The sequence below is a fragment of the Pollicipes pollicipes genome, unplaced genomic scaffold (assembly GCF_011947565.3).
Source record: "Pollicipes pollicipes isolate AB1234 unplaced genomic scaffold, Ppol_2.1 Scaffold_7262;HRSCAF=8765_pilon_pilon_pilon, whole genome shotgun sequence".
NCBI classification, from domain to species: domain Eukaryota; kingdom Metazoa; phylum Arthropoda; class Thecostraca; order Pollicipedomorpha; family Pollicipedidae; genus Pollicipes; species Pollicipes pollicipes.
Window position 1 is genome coordinate 207,870 of NW_023597055.1, and position 6,000 is coordinate 213,869.

The window sequence follows — 6,000 nt, forward strand, 5'->3', positions numbered from 1 at the left end:
CTGGTTGGCGATGTGCACGATCGGCACGATGTGAACGTCGGCCGGCGGCCGGCCGCTGATGGCCACGGCGCTGACGCTGACAGCGGCGCTGACGGCCGGCGCCGGCGCCGGCGGCACGCTGAGCGTCAGATCGTGGCAGCGCCGCGGAGACCGCACGCGCGGCCCCGCCACTTCCGTCATCGCCGGCCGCGCGTCACAGCGCGTCACACATCCACGGTGTCACACTGCCGTCACGGGACCCGGCCGCGCGGGGCCACAGGAGCGTGATTCGAGAGTCGCAGCCGTCCAGCGCGGACCCCACCCCAACGCGGTTTGCTGGCGACTGCCGCCGCCGCCGCCGCCGCCGCCGCCGCCGGCCGGGCAGGCCAGCTGACTGTCAACTACCGATTCGCCGGCGCGGCGCGCGGCTGTGGCTTTGGAGCCGGCGGCGCGGCGCGGGGCGCCTCGGCACGCCGGATCGGCGGCTTAAAGAGCACGATGGACTTGTAATGGTGCCGGGCGGGTGTTGTGGCCGCTGGCCAGTGGACGGCCGGTGGGCGGGGCTGCCTGACCCGACGGACCCCGGGGTCACGGGGGCAGCCGTCTGCCACCGGGGCGGACTGGAGAAACCGGCCTCAGCCGCCTCCAGCAACCGCGCGGCCATATTTGGTGGGGTTGTTTTCGTGGACCAGAGTGAGTGGCGTTTGTTATCTGAGCCGCGTTCTAAGTTACGAGCGAAACGGTTGCCGCATGGAAATCTTTCATATATTGAAATGGCCATGCAAGCATGTGATGTTATTAACACTGCAGCCCGACACACATGGCCTTACCAATGCATCGGAGGTTGCATCATACCATCCACATATTCGCAAACGCTCGGAGCAATGTTTGTTTCTGACGAAGTCCAGACGGCCGGCGCCGCCGATGGTCACGCCGTCAGGCCTCACAATCCATGCAGATCTTGGTCCCGCGAAGCATGCGATAGCATTGGCTGTTCTCGTGTTCGGCACAGCATGCGAGCATGGCGTCACTCACTCTTCGCGTTATACAAGCGAGCAGAACTGTCGCCTGTCATCTTTGCTCGACCCAACAAATGAGCCCGCTTCCCGCGATCCCCACGCCCCATCGTGTTTGACCCCGCCGACAGCCGTTCTGACCGCACATGTGCCACGGTCCCTCACGCCCAGCTCTCGAGGTCATGCTGGTGGAGCGGGGACGTCTCGCTCCCTCAGAACGCCTTCTAATGTCGAGCTTTGTTGCAGCAGTCCTTCGTCATCCCGCTGACCGTGGAAACATGTCATTAGCACCGTCATCGCCCACCCTGCAGCGGCGGCCTGGCGCCCCACTGTGCCCTTTTACTCCTACTGCCTCCCGCCGCCTGCCGCCGCCCCCCGCCCGCCGCCTTCCCGCCCGTCCCGAGCCGGTGCTCCCGACCAACCAGCGGGCGCCGTGACCGTGACCGGCCTGCGGCGGCCGCCGGTCACGTGATCGGCCGGAGCGCCGCCGCGGTCGGGGCCGGCGCGCGCCGAGAAGTGGAGCGGTGAACGCGGCGCAGATGCGCGCGACATGCGCCGCGGCGCGGCTTAATTGCCGCGCTCGGGCCGGCGCCAGTGCGTCGCTCACCGTTATATGGGGACGGCCGGGACGGCGACAGATCTGTCAGGGCCGGATACAGGGGACAACGAGAGGGTAGGTCATGTCAAGGGCGTGTACAGTGAAGAGTACGGGAGGATGTGTCATGCCAAGGGCGTGTACAGTGAGTAGTACGGGGGGGGGGTTCATGTTAAAGGCGGGTATAATGGAGAACGGGAGACGTCATGTCAGGGTTGGATTCAAGGGAGAATGAGACCACAGGTCATGTCAGGGGCAGGTACGGCGGGGGACAGGACAGGATGGCAGGGGCGGGTCCAGGACAGGCCGGTAGGGCGGGCCATGTCACGGTTGGGTCCAGGTGTGGAGGAAGCAGGTCATGTCGGGGGTGAATCCAGGTGGGGAGGGGCTTGTCATGTCGTGGATTGGCCCAAGAGGGCAGAAGGGCCGATCATGTCAGGTTCGAGTCTAGCGAGAGACGAAAAGGCAAGCTATGTCAATGATGGGCCCAAGAGAGAAGGGGGACGCCCTGTGCCAGAGAGAATCCAGGGGGGAGTGGAGAGGTCATGCCATCACAGGTCATGCCAAGGGCGGACCCAAAGGAATGGGGCGTCGGAACATGTCATGAGCAGGCACAGGGGAGGAAGGGAAGGCCCTTAACCACTGACGCCAGTCCCAGGGAAGGCGGGGGTAGTGAAGGCAGTGCTCTGTGTTCCCAGCAAGAGTGACGAGAGCCAAGAACATAGCACACGTGCGGAGCGCTCGACCAACACCGCAACGCCTAGCCATCACTCCAAGGGCGACTTCAGAGGACACGGGAGGCTGAAACGCACACCGAATCTAGAGAAAGATGGAAAAAGAGCCACGATCGCTCGAGCTGTCACAGCTCGGTGACGTCACCAAAAACACCACTGCTTTGCATCTCGGGTCTCACCTATGTCACGCCGCAGCGTCGTGGGATTTCATGGCCGCACTCCAACCAGCCGTCAGTGTCCTTCTTCTAAGGCAGCAGATCAGTGTCAAGGTGGCGTAGATCAGTGTCAAGTTATATAAGTGGAAGTTTTGCCTCCTCAAGCACGTTCTCTAGGTTTTAAGCGGAACGAACGTGCAGCAGACTCCAACGACTGCTTCCATTTGCGCTAGCCATGAACGTCACGTCACACGCAAGCCATGGTCGTTATGGGGAACTTTTGGTCAAGAAAGTAGTTCCAAGGACCTTGGTTAAAAACACTCCGAATCTCGCCAAATATCGGCACGCGGCGTCTTCCGTTACCCGCGGCGTTGTTTGAAACCCTTAAAAAGCTTTCGGCTGGCGACGTGAAGCATGTTTGGTCCTGGACACTATTGCACGGCCGTAACGCGGAGCCAGTACTGGTGTGTCTGTGGTCGTTAGACTACGGCTGAAAAGTGGTCCGTGAGTTCGTCTGTCTATAGCAGAAGAAAAGTGTGAGCTCCAGTGGAAAATGCAAATGAGTGGTCAGTTTCAAAGGAGTGGTCTTTGGCGGCCAGATCAAACATTTGATCTGGCCGAAACTGATTAACTTGAGTTGTCATGGTTATAGCATATTGATGTTGAAATTGTCTGTCGTAACCATATTCAAGGGGTCAGGTCCAAATACGCGCAGCCCGCTCCACGAACAATTAACATAATACGCTTATACTGGGTCTCGACACTTTGCAACACTTCAAAATAATTTCTGTCATTCTTCTTCGGTTGGTGCGTCACCTTAACCATGATTTTAAGCGTCTTCCGTGGCCAAGATGGCTGCCACATGTCGCACAACACTCTGACTAGCGGCAGAGCGCTTAATGGTATGTAACCCAGTACGTTCACCCAGTCCCAGTGCGGTGGGTAGGACGGCCTTGCGCATTAGCCCTTCTGAATGTGAACTCATTCCTCCGTCAGACTGAGAGGCATCTCACCTTTTCCACAGACGGAAGGTCCGGTCCTGCCTCGTCCGAGACAGAGCCTGTCAGAGCACGCGACCGCTGAACCACGCCCCCTCCCTCCGGCCTCATAGCACAGCACCCCCGACCGCAGCCGGCAGGGTCGCCAACACCCGGCCACTCCCCGATCACCGGGTGCGCCTGTCTGCCCGCTGTCGAGGCCTTGCCGTGCCGACTCGGACCGCACAGGCTGACCGACGTCCGCCCAACACGCAGCCTGGAGGTCTGCGCTGATGGAGGTCTGCTTGGTTCTCCAAGCTGGGCTGGACGCGGCGTACGTTTGGCGCTTTGAGAAAGCTTTTGCTGTGAGTTGTAAGCGTTGCTGTTGTCATTTTGGTCGCACTTCCATAGCGGCAGGGGCGTACGCACGTAGAAGCTCCCTGGGACGCGTGCCCCCGCCCCCCCCCGCCCCTTCCAAATTTATGGTATGCATTGCCCAAGATGTACGCGGCTAAATGTTGGCCGCCAAATGTTTCAGGAAGACGCTTTAAATTGAGAAGATTGAAAATAAGTCACGTTGTTTTATGGCACTCAAGAAATTGCGTGCGCCTGGTTTTCAGTGAGTATTTTTGAGCAGTGCCCTCCCTCATTATAATACCCTATGTATGCCCCTGCCTGGCGTCCAGCGCATACACATACATACATACATGCATACATGCATGCATACATACTTGCATACATACATGCTGTTCCAGTAAACTAAAAATGCAGTTCTAAATATTCCTTTACGCTTTAAAACAATGCAGCGGCCCAATGCCACTACTCTCACGGCGAAGAGCTTGAACGAACGCACTTTGGAGGTAGGTATGACATCACTGCAGCCGTGGAAGGTACTGGACACATTTGGATGCCACAGAGCCTGACCGAGTTTCATTAAGCCGCAGGCTTCCTTACTACAAAAATGAACGGGTCTGCGGACTCCGCATGGTAATTCTTCCTTGCGTCAGCTGACTGACATGTGAGCAGTTGTGTAATAGGAAGCATAATGGGAGCATGGATCGGGCAGGCACAATTTACCGACGAATTGTCTCCCACATGGACCAGCATTGTTCAAACAGCCGCACTCCTGGCCGTGGAGTGAGTTTTATCCGGTGTCTGATGACGTCACTTGCCATTGAGGCTACTTGAGATTTCGATGACGGGATTGATTTGGAATCGGCCATGAACAAAAAAACACGAAAAGATATGAGAAAGCGATTTTGCGCTGTCTGCTGTGATGCACAAGTGATTAAAATGGTTCGCGCCGAACAAATCGCCACCTTCTTGCTACAGATGCAGATTGTTCAAAAATATCAACATGGCCATGCTGCTAGAAAAGTAATTTCAAAAGGCAGCACGATTATATTACGCTTATGTCAATGCATATTGGCGAAAAGCCTGCAGAGCCGCCATACGTTTCTCTTCACCTGTGATCATTACACACCTTGGGTCCTGCACCACCGACGGCAGAAGAATCACATGCCCTCGAGGCGGTTGCTGAATGCAAATAACGTGGGCTAGCGTTATTTCCGCCTCACTGGGGTGACCATGTCAATGCATGGGCAAAACGCTGTGTAGTCAGACACACCAGACATACGACGACATACCATGAGTCTGGAAAAATATTAATTGGAGCTCAGATGATACAAACGGATTTAAAACGTCCCATGCAAAGACGCTGCATTGTGGTTTTCGGGTCGTTTCTACTCCTTAAACAGTTTACACGATGCACGGTTACCGATTGGAGATAACGCTTGAGCCTGCCGTGCGGGAGGGATGCAAGCAAAGCCGCTGGCCAATCCTGTCTCCCCACGTCTTCACCTACGCGTCAAGTAGAAGTTCAGGCGATCACGCGACCAAACATGGCCGCCGGGCCGCGAGGAGCAGCGGGCGCGTCAGTACGGCCAAGCTTCGCCCATTGTCCTCTATTCGGGTCGCAGAGAACCCGTCTGGAAAGCCGCCCAACAAGTCGCAGCCGTCCCGCGCCGACAAAGAGTCATTACTGACGGTCGCCTGCATCGTAAAATCCCCGAGCTTACGTCCCCGTCATGCCGGTGAAAAGAATCGAGGTAGCTTTCACGCCCCTGGAGCGGTACGCTACGGGGTGAGGCAAGCAGGCGAGCGTCAAGTGATGACACCCTCTAGTCAGTGTAGGGACAGGGGCCTCACCGTATGGACGGTGCGTGCCCGGAAGGTCTCATTTGTAGTCCTGTGTTTTATCTGTTCGCGTCGTGGGAGGGATGGCTCGCATGGAAGCTTTGATTAGGGTCTTTAATAGGCAATGCTGTTGTCGCGCACTGATCTGTGCGCTGCTTGCTTGTTCTTGTCCTTTACCCCGGTCGGAGCGAACAGATTAGGGACAGGGGCAGAGGCAAGGACACGGGCAGGCCAGGGGCAAAGGCAGGGACAAGAGCGGGCAACTACTCCCTGCTCCCCGAACTCAAGGGAATATTTAACGTAACCCTGAGGCGTTGCATGGAAAACAGCGAGGAAAAAATCACGTTC